The following is an 18,136-nucleotide window of genomic DNA, read 5'->3' on the forward strand; positions in this document are numbered from 1 at the left end:
ACTTGGTGCAGGCACACATCTTTCAAACCAATAAAAACAACAAAGGGCCTCAAACAAGGCTGTGTCCTAGCTCCAACGCTATTCAATCTCTTCCTAGCCGACCTGCCCGGCGAACTAGACAAATTCTGCCACGCACCAAAGCTAGGGAAGATCACGCTATCTAATCTGCTGTACGCAGATGATCTGGTGCTCATCAGCCAGACACCCATTGGTCTTCAGCACCTACTAAACACCACCTACGATTTTTCAAATAAAAATGCTCTGCAAATAAACTTTAATAAATCTAAGGTAATGGCAGTAAACTACAAAAAGAAAAGGGAACATAACTGGCACATAAATGGAGAACGAATGGAAAACGTAAACCTACAAATACTTGGGCATAATACTGGACTCGAAGATCACCTTTAAACCTCAGCTGGACTCCCTGCGAGGCAAGGGAACGGCAACCTCCCTTACCCTAAAATCTTTAAAGACTAAACTCCCAGATTTGACCTTCTATCCACTTCTCCAAGTACTTCGTGCAAAACTGCAACCAACACTCACCTACGGGAGCGAACCCCTTCAAGGGAAAGACGCCACCCTTCTGGACATAATCATATCAAACTCTTATAGGCTCATCTTTAACCTGCCAAAACAAGTCTCCTCCGCACAAATACGACTGGAATTTGGCATCGCAAAACAAACCTTAGAAAGACGGTGTGCATATGTCACTGCCTGGCACAAGATACGCAATGCCAACAAAGAATCCCTAAATTATAACATCTGGGAAGACTCTTCAGCATCAAAAATCATCAGCGAGGAAGTATTTAATTGACTCTCTCGAAGTGCTGGGCCTATCTAATTTATGGGACATTCCAACAGACCACGTGACGTTTAAAAAAAACAGCCAAAAAGGTAGTTAGACTTATTTCTACAGCCGAAGACAAGGAGGCCCTGACAAAAAAAGCACACGGCTGGATAATTCTTAATGACTATGGTCCGACGCAACCACAGGCTTACCTCAACGTGGGCATGAACTTAAGAATGAAAGAGAAATTTCTAAAAATGCGTCTGGGCGTAATCCCTGTATATCCTCACTTACCGCCCTGGACAAGGAAAAATCTTCAACCACAATGTCGTATGTGTAAAGCAGGAAAGGAAGACCTTGTCCATGCAATATGCATCTGCCCCAAATTGAAAGACCTGAGATGCAAACTCCTGCGAGACTCCTTCAAATCTCACGGAATAAGGACATGCAGACAGGCAGTCAAACTTTGCTTCAATCCCAGCAAAACTAAACTGTCAGATCGTAAAATGTTTTGAACTGGCTGGTGTCAGATACATGAGAGCTTGAGGACTGTTGATTTTAAATAATGCCACACTATAATCTGAATCAACTTGGCAAATTCCTAGGACAGAGAGAACTTTTAAACATCTTTTGGTTAATTGTCCTTGCAATTTTTAATTGTCCTTTTAATGTTTTTATTCGCTTTGTAAAGATTTTAATTAATCATGTACAAATAAATACTTACTTACTTACATCTCTTGAACAAGATTGGAATTGTGTGCGCGCAAAAGGGATTTACCACCTTCTTCCTAGTAAGTGACTGTGTTGATCTTTAAATGTATCTTCTGCAGCAAAACCATGTCCAGTCCTTGGCTCTGCAGCATCCTTAAGAACACTTACTTTTATCACCCACGCTTTTAAGGTAACAGGTGAGACACAAGTGAATCTCTATAAACCTTTTGTATAAGCGTTGGTGTTCAGCACAAGTCTCTGCAATATCATCTGTACAATGCAAATTCTTTGTCCTGCTGTGCACTTTTATATTTTAGTTTTAGGTATGCTTTTAGTAAACCCATACTCCCCTTACCCACTAATCTGTTTCCAGCACACCCATGCAGACCTAAAACTGGCTTCATCTCCAGTTTGCACTGCACCTGTCTCTAACATCAGTTTGCAGACAAAGGAAATAGCCCACCAACCTACCAGTGCTGCATACACTGGATAGGAGGTGAATTAGTGCTAGCTCTTTGCTCTCTCAGCAATACTAACTGACCTACTTCACCATTAACCAAAGTAGGGATTCTGAGCCAGAGGCATCCCAGCTATGATAGTAAGAGTGAAACTATTAGAGCAGGCCTCAATAAGCCAATAGAAACCCTCCTCCTTCACAGCATGTGGGTATGCACGACAACTACACCCCGTAAGGCAGATCTATATTTCATTCACAGTCAACTAAATGGATGAACAGAGGTAGTCTAGGAGGTGCCAGGATTTCCCCATATGCATAGCCAAGTACAGATCACATATCAACTTTGTTTTTTGTTTTTACTGCGTCAAATTTTTGCTGTTGGCTCTGTCCATCCTAAGTGTAATCTGGAAATAGGAGGACCCTGGCTTTTATAATAGGCTATAATTGACTGCACAGTCACTGTAGAAGCCCTCCTTGTCCTTTTGTTACAAGAACCAAAGCTGAAACACAGCCAATCAGGCTCCAACACCCTCTAGAACACTCCACAGAAAGGCAAGTCTCAGATTTTCTACCGCACATCATGTGACGGGGAGTCTCCCCGAGATCTGCTCAGTTTTCCTTCATCTTTTGGATTTTGTGAGTACAGAATGTATGAAACTTCAAAAAAGGATTCTTCAGACCTTGTGGGTCATATGAAAAGAAGAGGCTGCGTTTTGAAGATTCCCACAGGGATTGGATTTATTACCTTTACCCTTCTCATAAAGTTAATGACTTGTAAAAGTAAGCATGTGAGGTTTTTTGTTAAATCTTAAGGTGTGTATTGTAAAGATTTATAATGCCAAAAAGGAAGATGAGACATGCAGCCATGGCAGCAAACGTAGAGTCAAAGATAGTGGGCCTTACATCATTGCTGTCATATCTTAACGGGGCTATGGGGGCCATTGAGGAGCAAATCAATACAGTGGAGGAGTCCCTATCAAAAGGAAGGCTGGGAACGAAAAGGGAGGAGGGTGGTCTTAGCCCTCTTATCCCTAATGCCCTAACACCCTTAAGTGTGAATAACATTGCACAGGTCCCACGAAATGGTTCCATACAAGAGATATCGGGCCATATAGTTCTATGTGATATGAGTGACCTCGTGGAGGACATTAAACCACCCCTGAAGCGTAGTGAAAATCCTGGTAGCCCGGAGTGTACACCGCTGCAGAAAACCGGAGGGCAGAGCTCGGGGAGGAGGAAAGTGTCCAGATCAAGAATAGAATTACCCTAAATAAAATGCCCGCCCAAAAACTAACTGTGCGCAGAAATGTTGCTGGCCCTGGAAAACTTACCATGCATGCGCCGATGGAGGGTCAAACACTGGCACTGGAAAAAATCACAAAACGTATAGATACTTTGCATAGCTATGTGGCTGGTGCATTGGGAGGATTACTAGAGAGTGGCCAATTTAGAGGGGCACCTAATGGGAAAAACTTGCACAAACATTGAGGGCACATCGAAACACGCACAGACAAGGACGTACATAGATGGGCCGACTAGTGCAACTCAGTTACATCAAACCCAGTATCCCGGGTTACTACCACTGGACCCTCAACTCATGGAGTTAGTGTAGACACGATAGAGCCACACGATATTACTGGGAAAAATAGGCCGATGGGGGAGAAGACTAGACCAATGAATGGAGCAGGGAGAGCCCTCACGGAGTCAAGGCGAACCCCGGAGCCTCGAGTACATTCTCGCCTTGATTTACCTCCGGCAGCAACACCATATGTGGTAATCTTGGCTAATGCACCGGTACTGAAGACCACAGAATTGGAAACATGGATAGAACTTCGTAATAAGTCCCTCCACTGTCTGGGGCGACATAGTGGCCTTACCGATGCACTTTTCAAAAATTTTAAAATGGCAAGGCGGGTTGCATGGGTGGGCAAAGAAAGAAAAGAGCTCCAGGGAGATTGCATAGCCCTGACGTTTAGTGATCCTAGGCTAGTTCATGCTATCTTAAATAGGACGGGGAATGTCTCCTTTATGCATGATGTAATTAATGTATTGCCATTAGGAACTTTTTACCCACCTGATCAGTGTCTATATAGGCCTGACAGAAGATCCACAAGGGACCCGCATGTGAGACATATAGTAGGAGGGAATGTCCCACTTCGTAATCGCTTTGAACCATTAACAGGAATGGAAGATACAGATTGACCCACCCTAAATTTAGGGAGGGAGGTGGCTCAAAGGAAAATGGCTATGATCCCCCAAATGTTGAGAAATGTAGACACTGAGGGATCTGATCCTAACACTCAGTGTAGGAAGGCTTCAGATCAACTATTGCCCAAAGATAACAGGGAGGTTGATGACGTGTGTAGTTCCAGCTAACACTGGTAAGGGTTTAAATGAACACACCACACTATGTACACAAAGGGTAAATGCAGGAAAATTGACTAAGCCAAATACCAGCTGTAGGAGGGTAGGATCTGCACTTAAGTTGCCCCCACTTTTTTTCTGATGTTTACACTGGTTTCTGGCTATAGTCTGGCTGGGTCCTTGCTAATCAGGGCCCCATCCTCTCTCTTCTCTTTAAACAACTTGGAGTGCATATTAGATGCACTAGTGATTGGATACTGTGGTACCTTATGAGCCCCTAGTATATAGTACCTTAGGTGCCAAGGGCATAGGTACTTCACAGGCCTACCAGGGGCTGAAGCATGTATTATGCCACCCCTGGGAAGCAGACTAAATCTGACACCACAGGCCTGCTACTGCAGCCTGGGTGAGGTAGTGTTAGCACTTTTCACTGAGGTATAGGTTCCCTATATCTCACCTTACACACACATATAAACCTATCAGTCACCCCTAAGGCAGGCCCTATCAATCCTGAGGGCAGGGTGCTTGGTTTCCATGTGAGGGTTCGCCTCTGCCTGAGCAGGGCTCCTCTGCAGCTCTCAGTCTATTATCTGTAGCTGTTTGTGGATGCGGTTAAACCATATACTCTTAACTGCATTATGACCTAGCGGTAAATGCCAAGTTTGGGATGGTTGCATCAAAACATGTTGTGTTTGGTGTCAAACGCTTTGGACTTATACCCCCACACCAGTAACTGGTGTGGGAGTATGACCCCACCCTTCTAGAGGGATAGACATGTACCTTCTGTGGAAACATGGTAGAATCCTGAAAGAGCCCTGGCAGCTCAAAATGGATGCCACCAGCACAGACACTGGGCTGCCCTCCTGCTGCTGACCGAAACTCGCAGTGGAGGAGGCCCAACAATAGGCATCCTGTCACAGGGAGGTGTCACCACCTTCCAGACAGGATTTAGTGTATTGGGGCTGGGTGGGTGCACTCCTAGAGTGCTTTGAAGTCCTGCACTGGGGGAGCAGTAGGCTCCTCTGTGCATATGCCAGCTCAAACCGGTTCAGGGGTTAACAGCCACTGCTCTGGCGCGAAACTGGACCAAGGAAAGTGGTTGTAACCACCCACTCCCCTGACCCTCTCATAGGACTGGTCAGAGCTAGTCCCTCCCTTTCCTTTAGTACAAGATAGGGAAACCATGCCATGGCAAACTAGATATCCCTGGATGACGCTCCGGAAGAAGAATCCTGGACCTTAGACAATCCACTACCTTTGGAAGACTGAAGAATCTCCCTTGAAGTCAAGGACTGACTCCCCTGCTTGGCAGACACCAAAACGTTGAATCAACGGTCGCAAACTTTCCCACTCCCGCCGGAGTCCGAAGTCCCTGCAGCCCTGGAATTGGATTTCCTGACTTCTCGACGTCCATTGTGAGTCCCCAGCAAAACTGAGGCGAGAGGACCCCACGAGTGACAAGGTACAGCAATACCCGGGTACCGTGCACTAATGTCGAGTGCAACCCATTCACGACGTTCTACGAACTTGTGCATTGGACCACGTGCGGTCCAAGCCTCCAGCAGGATTTCCACCGATAATCAGTGGCCTACCTCGTCCCGAGTGACCGTGGGCTCCTGTGAAGTGAATCCTCCCGAGGCGTCTTCGCGATCCCTTGCCGGTTGGCTTGTGGGTCCCCTGAAGACTCATCGAACCAAAGGGCTCCCCTGGTTGCTCCAGTCCTGCCCTGACTTACCCTTGCTGGGTGAGTCCCTCAGACCTTGCTGGTCTGCACCGCTGACTTTCTTCACTTTCCACAAGACTTGCTGTTGCCAAGGCTTGTTGGCTCCAATCCGGTTGCAGACACCTCAGTAAGCTGCCGACTTCGTGGGACACTCCGAATCCAGCTTCTGGTTTTCGTCGACTCCTCCTGGACCTTGTGGCTGAAGACTCAAGACACCTGTGATCACCTGGAAACACCAGACTTCTGTGGTCATCCAGCTTCCTGGCCCCGGGTCACTGGCAAGTGACTTTGAACACAGTCTCCACTGCTTTCAGGTCTTCTTTCTTCAGAATCCAGCCTTGGATTCCACCGGACACTTCTCCTGTCTTCACGCAGCCAGTTTTCTATGGCTCCCATTGAAAACGACGCCGCGACCCTACACCAAAAGACACCTATGCACCCGGCTTCCCTGGGTGAGGTAACTCGAGAACTCCGGTGCTCCTGTGTGTGTTGGCTCTAGAACTACTTACCCTGTAAGTGACTTGCTTGTGGACTCTCCCGAAGTATCCTAAAACTTTAAAATTCCAACCGCGACTTGCTCCATTGAAGTCTATTGGGATCCGCGGCTGTGTTCTCACACTGCATGCGTCTCCCGTGGGTCCTTTACTTACCTGCCTTGGGTGGATTAGTGGGGCCCCAGCGCTTCTGAAGACCTTAGGCCTTCTCCCTTTTCAAGTCGTTCTTCTTATACCTCATTTTTAGTATATGGTCTGGTACGCTCCTAGGGCCCCAGCCGTATAAGTGCTTAATTTGTTGCGAAATGTTGATTTGTGCATATGTTCCGGACTTCTAATCTCATAAAGAGATTAGTAGAGTGTCTAGAAATATATTCACTTAAAAAACCATAGGTTTCACACGTTATAGTTAGCTGGACTTTTCACTCGTAAAAAACCATTGAAATTCCCCCGTTATAGTTAGTTCAGATAACTATAACTCGAGCGCCCGCAATCCACTGTTGATGACGTCACATATTGCATCACTCATGACATGGTCAGTGGCATCACTCATGACATCATCCTTGTGATAGAGTGGCGGTCGCGCGAGTTATAGTTATCTGAACTAACTAACTATAACTGGGGAATTTCAATGGTTTTTTACGAGTGAAATGTCCAGCTAACTATAACGTGTGTGAAACCTATGGTTTTTTAAAGTGAATTTGTAAGGTTTTTTTAAATGCTAAGTTATGTATGTTTTTATTATATTTTTTATATATTTATTTTACAATAAGCTACCTATGTATATAGTTATAGATTGCCTGTATCCTGTAATATGGAATGGCTTGTTTAAAAGGTTTTTTTTTTTTTAAGGTTTTTCACCGTGCGCGCACCCCGCGATTTTTTGAGAAAAAAAATGTTTTTTTTACCCTTCGGGGTCCTGACAAAGGCTAGGGGGTCAGGAACTCTCTACCCTGCCCCCTTTTCACGTTCTCCACCTTTCTTTTTCCCTGTCACACACACAACACACAAAATGGCGGCAGACACTTCCTGATTTCGACCGATTCGAATGTTGACTGACATGAATCCACCAATCAGAATTACGCTTGCGCACGGCACACGCATGGTGCGCGGCTATATTTATTTATGTGCTTTTAACTGCGATTTTCTCAGGAACTACTGAACAGATTGACATCATATATGCAAAAGGCACATCCCTGACCTGAGGACTTCCTCTTCGCCAAATTTCAAGTATTCTGTTCAGCCGTTCGGGCTGTACCTTCGACTAACGATCCTATGGGAAAATGCATGGGGAGAACGCGTTTTGGGACCCCCCTTTTTTCTCGGCCCCCGCTTGACGAATCTCCCCGAGACTTTCAGGGTAGGAGCTGAGCGGAGCGCCCCATTAGTTTTAAAAATTTCGCGAGGATTCGTCAACCGGCGCCAAAGTTATTCAAAATAGAATTTAGAGATTTCCTATGGAAACTCGGTCCCAACTATCTACTGGCGACCGCCAGTAGATAATATATACACACACATACACTTGTGTGGTGTCCTTTCATTTAGTAATTCATGAGATTATAAGGTAAAACAAGCTGCTTTACATTAATCAGAGACTTAGCCTGAAGGCTGCTCTCCACAGCTACCACTAGGATAGTTTTCTTTAAAAGGTTGTCTTAAACCTATCCACCATAAGAGTCGAATTGGACTGGTGCAAGGTGGCCACTTTAACTAGTGACCAGCACATGCCAGGCCAACTTCTCACACCAGCAGAACGTGTAGAATATTAACTTGGAACATCGCAGGGTTATCGGCCAAAGTAAGAGACCCACAATGGATAACCTGTATTGATGAGTACTCAATAATTTGCCTCCAGGAAACATGGGCAACTGAGGAGATGCATATAAATGGTTTTCAAGCTTTTGCTACCCCTGCGAGTATTAGTTAACACGGTCGCAACAAAGGAGGCCTATGTATATATGTCTCCAGCACGGCAGGGGGGTCACCAACGTGAAGTTTATAGATGGCAGCGAGTTTTACCAGATCCTGACAGTAAATCTAGGTGGGCAAAAGGACGTAGCCTTAAACTTTTATAACATCCCCCAAACATTGACGACAAATGTCCTCACTAACTTATGTAAATCTTTGAATACCCTTGAGGGAAAAATTTTGGAGGACATGTTCGTCTGGGTGGGAGATTTTAATAGTCCTTTGTGTCAATTCAGTGATCAGGGCATATGTTGCCTGTGTAAGGATAATGTAGATACACCCTCACACTTTTCGCATACAAGCCTAGGTGAACTGTTAAATGACATAATCTTTTAATTTGACCTGGGCTATGCTAATGAATTGTGCTCACCTCCTATGTCGTTCCAACCAACCTTTAATGGGAGGGGATGTAACTCTATTATTGATTTTGCCCTGATTTCAAAGAGATACTCTTGCAATGTACTCCCTTGTAAGACTCTATCTTAATGAGTGATCATTACCCAATATGCCTAGATCTCGCTATAAGAGGGCTGGCGAGTAGAACTGATAAGAATTTATTATAGAACTCTGACATCCATCTCGCCAGCACAAATGGATATACTCTAAATAGGGCAAAAGTGGATCCTGTGGTATTCCTCCAACGCCTGATTAATAACACAGCAAAGGAAATGGAGATATGTCTCTCACAGGATAGGAATGACGAAGAAATGTTGATTGCCTTCCTTAAGGTATCTGCTAAGGCCCGGAAACTACTAATGCGAGCAAAACGACACGGCCAGCAATCCACACAGGGCTGGTTTGATAAAGAATGCACAAAGGCCCATACCCATTTAAAAAACGCCCTGCATAACGAACCAAGGTGTAAGGAAAGAATAAGGCAGGCTAGAACCTCGTATTGATTAGCATTAAAAAATCGCAGTGCACAACTAAAAAGAGAAGCATGGGAGGCTCTACACGAGGCCTGCATAAAGAAAGATGACACTGGGTTTTGGAGAGCGGTTAATGCCCCTTTTTTTAATAAGAGACTGACACTAGAGATATGGCTATAAGTGGAGACAAGTGGGTAGAATATTTTTCAGGTCTCTATACCGATGAGACCCTATATGATATATCAGTCACATTAGTGTCAAGGCCAGAACATTTAACTGATCATGGACCATTCCCCATAGAGATTGATATTTCCCTTGAGGGGGTAACTAGAGCTATAAATGAGTGCCTCAAGGAAAGATCCAGGGCTGGATGGCAATCCAGTGGATGCCTATAAATCTAATATAGGCTATGGGCCCCACTTTTAACGAATGTATTAATCCGTTGTAACCGCCACAGGCTGATTCCCACATGGGACGATGCTATTGTGATACCCATATTTAACAAGCTTTTGCAATGCAATAGGTCTCGCATTATGAAAGTTGGAGCTATCGGTATTGCAAATAACAATGCAAGTATAATAGTTGCAACTTTTTTACTGTGAGTTAATGAAACTGCAAAATAGGTTTGTAATGGCTTACTTTGCACTTGGTGTATTTTTCTGCTAGTTATTTTGTATGTGGCATTGGTGTAGCAGTTACGGTAAGTACTGTATTTTAACATTGGTAATCCAAATTTTTCAGATAAAGGACAACAATGGACTTTTCTTAACCCCTTCAGCGCTGCGCGGATTCCCCCGCGGTGCTGAAGGGTTCGAGCGCGGGCGGGGCCATGACGGAACGGTTCCGTCATGAGCACAGCTCAACCGATGCTCATGACGGAACCGTACCGTCATGGGCATGGAAGGGGTTAAAGTATAACATAGTATAGTATGGTACTTTTGGAAGTGATATTTTGTTTGTATTATTTATATGCTGACCTGTAAAATGTTAGTTTTGGTTTGCAAATAATGCATAGCTCAGTAATATGGTTTAGTAAGCTTTATTTTGTAAACATGCATTCTTTTGTAATAACATTAACAAGTATTTGTATATATTAATATACAATATAATATAAGTATGTTTTCTTAGTGTTATATGTGTATATAGTTTTAGAAAAGTAAACAATACTAATAAGTTGTCTTTGCATTTTTGCAATTTTTGTAGATAAATAGTACTTGGTGAAAACAGTTGAACAAGCTATATACTAGACATATTGTATTTTGCTAATGAACAAACTACTGTGGATAGATATGTATATGCATTGTTATAAAAGGCTAACCTTTTTTTATATATGTTATAATGCCCCATATTAAAAATATTGTCAGCGAAGGCTTCTTTGCAATGTAGGTTGTTTTGTTATATAAAATTTCAACAAAGTATAAGTAAACATTAGAATATGGTATTTACAGTTGCCTAAATTTGTGGTCTACAAAATGAGATACCATAGTTGTATTATGTATTGTACAAAATAGTATTTAGTATTACTTTTTAGGTCGAGGACTACCGGTCTGCCGAAAGGCAGAACCGGAAGTCGGAGATTTTATGACTTGGAGAAGAGGGGCTTGAACCCTCCCCTCTTCTCCCCTGTTCTCCATTGGCTGGCCTCGTAAATGCTGGCCAGCCACTGGAGAAGAGGTCAGTCACTCCGATTAGGCCCCGTCCTTTTCGGATCGGGGGGCGTGTTTTTTAAAGAAAGTCTCATTCTCTCCTCCAGCCAATGGCTGGAGGAGAGAAAAGACAAACACGCCCCCGAATCCGAAAAGGACACTGCGTTTCTCCGAGGCATTTCTTCTTGACCTCGGAGAAAGGCGGTGGTGTGCCTTTTGCTCTGCCTTGTTGAATGAGAGACAAAGGGGCGTTAAAACAAACAGCCCAACAGTTGGTAAGCAGCATCCGCTTGCTGCGCATGGGGGTCATGGCTAGTTTACCCTGCTGTGTTTAGTTGTGATTGACACCCAGGGAGATCTTAATATCACGACGTGGCAAACCACCAGCGCCGACCGACAAACAGTTCTCCACAGAAATAGAAGGCAACAAGTGCAGTGTCGAACTTCAGCGCGCGCCCTGCTCTTTAATGCGTCCTTCGTTTCTTCTTGGATGAAATGTCGGAACTATAACCCTGCAACGGTTTTGCTATGTCAGGGTAACTGAATAGCAGCAGGTGCAGAAAGGGCTTACGTCAGACGGTGAAAATAATTTTCAACACGTAATATTTTTCAGGGATTCTCGTTTTTTTAGGCTTTTTTTTCACACCACGTGCGATAACATTTCTGGGGCACCGAGGTTTATTTACTGCGCACGTCCCTTGCTAAGCATCTGGTAGTAGTGGATTTAGAGGCGGTAACAATATGATTTACTGCAGCTGCAGTCCGGCACAGCAGAAATAACACCGCGGCGAGTTCCTTCTAAATAGCCACCTGTCTGACAAAGCGGAAAAGACGCCGGCCCTATTCTCTCTCTGGCCTTCTGGCGAAACCAGTGTGCTGCGTTGAGTGCTTTCGAAGCCGGCGACTGAATACTTGTAAATACACATTTAAAGCGTTGGATCTGTTTCTCTGTTTGCGGACTGCGATTCTTTTTAGGTTTTTAGTTGAGCATAGCACATAGGAAACATCGCCTGCCTGCCAAGACCCGCTGAGCGTTTTTCAAGCCCGTGAAAAGAATGAATTATTCAGCAGTAAGCATGCTTACAGCTGGCCATTCGGGGGCTTTGATCTGCGAATCAGGCGGCGACATGAATGCCCGTATTGTCATGTTATGTGTACAGTGTGTGAATTATTGAAAATAGAGAGGCCTGGGCACAGTGCAGGCATGCTGGGTGAGGGCCTGTAATTGAAAATCCCCAGATGCTGTTTATGTGGTCTTTGGCCCGTGACCTGCTGCAGTAAGCTGGTCTGAACAAAACGCAGCCTGCATAGAAAGCACGGCCCAGCCCCTCCCCCAGCAAGACTCAATGTGGGACTAGTTAAACACCTGCCCACAATATTTTCGGGAATCCTCAATACATGTGCTCGCCAGTTAGTCAACAGGTTACGTTAACTGCTCATTCAGTTAACGCGGGAATCGTTTTAACTATATAGTTGTGTTTAACTGAAGATTTCCTGTATGGTATATTACATTTGTGAAGCACTTTCGGAGAGCGAATGATGCTAACACAACTTTACTAACACTCGAATGCTTATAGACAAATGGTGTATTTCGTTTTTATTAGTAGTCAGAACACCAAATAACCCATCTAATTGGGCCAGCCCTTGTGTTCTCGTTTGGCGTGTCAGAATCGTACCCAAAAAAAAAATAATTAGCGTGCTTTGCCCCCGAGTCTCTGCCATAGTTTGCGAGGGGGGATGTTGGTTAAAAGTGTAATGCCGCACGAACTAGCTCTTTCTACTCTTTACCTTGCAGGGTACAGGGGTCGCTGTGACTCCCTGTGAACCCCACATGCCCCGTCTCTGCGACTAAATAGTTGGACGACCCCAGAAGCAAACGGCTAGGTCCCTGCAGGGGGCACACCAAAATGCGATGCCTTTTGAGCACGGAAGGGTCTATTTTTGTTGCGCCTTATTGTTCCTGGGGAATGTTTCCTGCCCGTTGAAAAGTCGGAGTGAGGTGAGGGTGGGGGGGGGGGGGGGGGGGGAGTTGCATGAGTTAAAGGGACAGGCTCCACACTTCACATCAAACACCCCGTTCGGGGGCGGTGGGAGCAGAAGGCTGGAAATCAGACATCTCGTTAAGGTTAATTAGGGGTCATTTGGCTGAAGTGCCAACCTCGGAAAAGGTGTTTCTTTTCGCAGCGCGTCTTCTCTTTGAAATGTGTCAGGAGAGCATTTGGCTGTATTGCCTTCCAGCCATCCTCCTGCTCACCATTCACGCAGAGCGATGGCTTTTGGAAAGAAGGTGCGAGCCCTGGGGAGAAGAGGTGAAGCTGGGCGAAGAGACCAGCCTGGCTTTTATTTAAACACGTCATCTTGCAAAAACAAACACACATCCATGGTTGAAAGGCGCGCTCCTATGACCCACCGTGGGAAACAGGCGAATTGTGTTTTTTTACTCCACAGAGCTGATATGCGCATTTAAACCGTTATTTCGATATCTCCTCCATAATCCCCTTTTTTTAGGAGATATGGAAATAGTTAAACTGGTCGGTCCAACTTTTGAAACCTTTTTGTTCTTCTCAATATAACAACCGGGCACGTTTTGTTAATAGTTTGTGATGCAAATGGGGTAATGTTGATTTTTCACATTTTAAAATTTTATATTGTGGCTGTTTCACTCTGGCATATGTCATCGTTGTACAAACTGCTGCCCCGAAGAATAAAAAAGGACGTGTATTTAAAAAAAAGAACTGAGTCTGAAAACAAAAATCTGAACGAAACAAACGTGTTTAATTCCATTTTGTTTTTTTGTGTGGTGGTATTCTACGTTCTTTTAACAGTAGGAAATAAAATCGATACTCTTCTAATGTGATCAATGACTTGTTGAGTGGTAATATCGCTCAACTTTGCAAAAATGATAACTCGGCACTTTATAATAAGTAAATAATATTATCAAATTGATATTGTAGTTAATGCTCGTCTCTACATTGCATACGGACTACAAAAATCGTTGTCAAACTTTGGCTGTATCTACCCTGCTTTGATGTATCTACAAGTATTGCATACATCTGACATGTACTGTGCTCACTACCTGCCCCGCTCCTCTCGTGGGACGGCGTTAAAAGCAGCCTTTGTTACATGTCGCCTCATCCCTGCAAGAATGCGTGTTTTCTTTACTCCGGCACCGCGCTCCCAGCGCCAGTACAACGGTCTGTGTGTTCTGCTGGAACCGAGGATTGGGGACCTGTCCCAGAGGGTGGCCAGCCTCGGTTCATTTGGTTTCTCGGGTGCATACTCTTCCCGACATGTCCCTCAAAATACATATACACAGGGCACCTCCAATTGCGCACTTGTAGCAGCGCTTTCTGCACACCGAAATTCCCAGCTCAGGATATTTCGCTACATTCTCAGTAAAATGTTATGAATGTTCTTAAAAAGGGTGTCATTTTGATATCAGGCGATGCCTATTCATTTCTATGACAATTTGTGAGGGGTGGGGGCAGTGAGGACCGGTGCAGGTCAGCCTGGCTAGACGAAGGGGTATGTCTGGGTGAGAAAGGAAAACAGAGAGGAACAGTCCTGAAACTAAGATTAGGAATGGGGGGAGGGGTCTGCATTGGCACAGGGTAGTTAAATAGGTCGGATTCATATGATATTAAGTGGGTGGTGAGAAGAACATTGACAGAGCTCATATGAGGCCTCATTGTGTATCAAGAACAAAAAGAATAAAGTGATCAGTGGAATGCTTGAATTAACCTCAAGCCCAGGGCCACTCTCCAGTGTATCATTGTTTGCTCACTCAATCACTCTCTCACTCTAGACAGAGACAAACCATGTGCAATGTGTCTCGGTCCTCTTCAATAGGAACAGGCCAATGAACTGCAAAGGTAACCCCTCTCTAAGACAGGAATAACAAGCATTTGCAATGCAATAGGTCTCGCACTTGCGAATGTTTAACCTATTGGCATTGTAAATGACAATGCCTTTTATTTATGTTTTAAAAACCAACACATAAATAAAAGGCATTGCCATTTACAATGCCAATAGCTCTAACTTTAACAATACCGAGACCGTTGCATTGTAAATGCTTGTTACAATTTGACATGCACAATTAAATGCTTTTAGATATACATTTCTATGCATAGGTTGTTCAGACATAGTTGTTTTTTGTTGTACATTAAAGTTGCTTAATCATCTCTGATACATCCATTAGAGAATAGTACATTAAGAGTTATTGGCAGGTGTGGCATTAATGCATCCCCAAAGTCCTCAGTATCCGCACTTGTATCCAAGAAATCCATTAAAGTAATGTTATGTATTTCCATTGATTGGAAATGTTCTGTTGCTTCGACTTGCACTGTCATAGTGCTTATTTCTTGAAACGTTTTTTCCAGTCCATATAGTGTAACTGTTATATTTTCTTTTGCTGGTTGTATTACCTATGGATATATGGTTTTAGTAATGGTACTGTTTACAATTAAAAAAAAAAAAAAAATTATTACTATATAAATGTAGGCTTACTTGTATTTGGGTATGCCGAGTTGTGTTTAAGATTTTCTCTGTTGTATTGATGCACTGTTAAGTATGTTATTTGTACATATTTGCCAATTTCTATAGGGAAGTCCGTTGCTTCTCTCCATAAAGTGATTTTTACAGAGTCGGTTGCATCAGTTATAGTTATACTTTTCTGTTTTGTTTCCTGTCCTCAGGCGTATATTGTTTTTGTTGCTTCTTCCTGCAATATATAATATGCATTGGTTACTGTTGTATTCACAGAAAAAGTCTTGTATATCAATACAATATTATACTGTTTTAAATGCACATCTACAATTTATCAATATTTTCTTTAAGCTGCCTATAAAGTAATTTTTGTGAAGTAGTTATAAGAGCATGTAAATTATTGTCAGTTTTTAAATTTGCAATAAAAAAAATTACAATAAGTAATATATCTACATTTTAAGACATATGATAAGAAGTGCATGCAATATCATACGTTTTCTTTAAGTTGCTACAGTTTGTAAATGTAGTACTTTGACACACAATGTTCATATTTGTGCTTAGTATAATAAGTAAATGCTATGTAATATTTGCAATGACATTTAAGTTGTCATTGTTTCAATATATATATATTTGCTTAACATTTATTATTGAAAGATTTATTTTACTTTTTAGTGGCGTTTTAAAGATGTAGCTTTGGTAAATGTCTCTCTATATATATTTGATAGCATATTTTGCAGATATGAAAATGGTTTTTTGCAATAAAAAATACATTTTTTTCCATACATTTGATATAAACATGTTTAATGTACATTATATATTGCTGAATAGCATGTTTTTAAATATTGTTATACAAGTATTTACATTATAAAACAAATATGCATTATATATTGATTTATAGCTATTGCAGTTGAGATGACAAGTTGCTAATATATATTTGCTGCAAATTTTGTCTTTGTTTTACTCACCTTTTAATAGTGTTTTAGAGGGTGCTTTGCTTAATCATTTGTTGATAGTAGCTTACTTATGTAGCTGTATAGATAAGATTCTTGGGAAATATAAATAAATATTTTCTTTTATGTAACATACGTGTGTGTGTGTGTGTGTGTATATATATATAATGAAAAACAATAGGTTTCAGGGGCGTTATAGTTAGGAATTGGCATTTAAAAAACCTTAGAAATTCACTGAAAAAACCAAAGGTTTCAGGGGCGTTATAGTTAGCTGGACATTTCCCTCATACAAAACCCTAGAAATTCCCCTGTTATAGTTGGTTCAGCTAGCTATAACTCGCACCCCCGCAATGCACTGCTGATGACGTCACATATTACATCACTCATGACATGGTCAGTGACATCACTGATGACATCATCCAGTAGGTATGTGTTTCTGTACAGTTTTAATATGTTTAATATATATAGGGAAAGGTCTGTTGAAGAATGAGTGGGTGTACAAGTGTGTGAATGGATGATTTTGTAGGTGCGTAACTGACTCTTAAGTGAGTCATTAAATGTATCTTACTGCAGACTAGTGACTAAACTGTGTGAATGTCTGTGTGTAGGTGTATAAGTGGCTGCATGGTTTTGTGAATAGCTATGAGTGTCTATATGGGTTATTGATTGGTTGTCTGAGTATCTGTATGGGTGCCTGAGTGTTTGTGTGGGTAGGGTGTGTGTGACTCTATGCATAGATGTGAGTGAGTGATTCTATGGGTGCATGGTTTTAAGAGTGCATCTGTGATGGACTGTATGGTTGGGTGAGTGTATGTATGGGTGTGTTAGGGATTGAATGTATATCTCAGTGATACATGTGTGACTAACTACATATGTGAAAGGCAGTATATATGTGTGTAAGAGTATATAAGTGGGTATATGTGAGTGTGTGATTGTGAGAGTGGCTGTATGGATGAGTGTGCTTGTATCAATGATTCTATTAGAGCGTAAGAATGTGGTACTATTTTTATGAGTAAGTGAACTTGAGTGTGTTTAACTGTATAGGTGAGTAAATTGGACTGTGTTTAATTACTTGCACGACTGACTAGGTGTGTCAGTACCTCAATGGATGATTGGCGGTGTGTGAGTGTCTATATAGGTGTATAAATGCATATGATAGTCTTGTACGGAGTGACTGTAAGTATGAGTGACTGTACAGGTGAGTGAGCGGAGGTGTATGTAGACCTAAGAGTTAATGAGTGGGTATGTAGTTATTGGTATTGGAGTATCTATGATTTTCAAAATGGCCGTCTGAAATTTTGAGTCGGTGTATCAAAGGTTATATTAGGGTGTGAGAAGATGCACTAATTTATCACTTGGATGATGTCATCAGTGATGTCACTGACCATGTCATGAGTGATGTAATATGTGACGTCATCAGCAGTGCATTGCGGGGGTGCGAGTTATAGTTAGCTGAACTAACTATAACAGGGGAATTTCTAGGGTTTTGTACGAGGGAAATGTCCAGCTAACTACAACGCCCCTGAAACCTTTGTTTTTTTCAGTGAATTTCTAAGGTTTTTTAAATGGCAATTCCTAACTATAACGCCCCTGAAACCTATGGTTTTTTCAGTGAATTTCAAAGGTTTTTTAAATGCTAATTCCTATCTATAACTTATCTCTGAAGATATCATGAAAAGCAT

General features: G+C 42.6%; 1 protein-coding gene across 8 annotated transcripts in view; it reads left to right on the forward strand.

Annotated features, from left to right (window-relative positions):
• Nucleotides 1-18,136, forward strand: part of GPATCH8 (G-patch domain containing 8) — an 826,162-nt gene that overhangs the window by 165,427 nt on the left and 642,599 nt on the right. The window lies entirely within an intron of this gene.

The sequence above is a fragment of the Triturus cristatus genome, chromosome 1_1 (assembly GCF_964204655.1).
Source record: "Triturus cristatus chromosome 1_1, aTriCri1.1, whole genome shotgun sequence".
Classification (NCBI taxonomy): domain Eukaryota; kingdom Metazoa; phylum Chordata; class Amphibia; order Caudata; family Salamandridae; genus Triturus; species Triturus cristatus.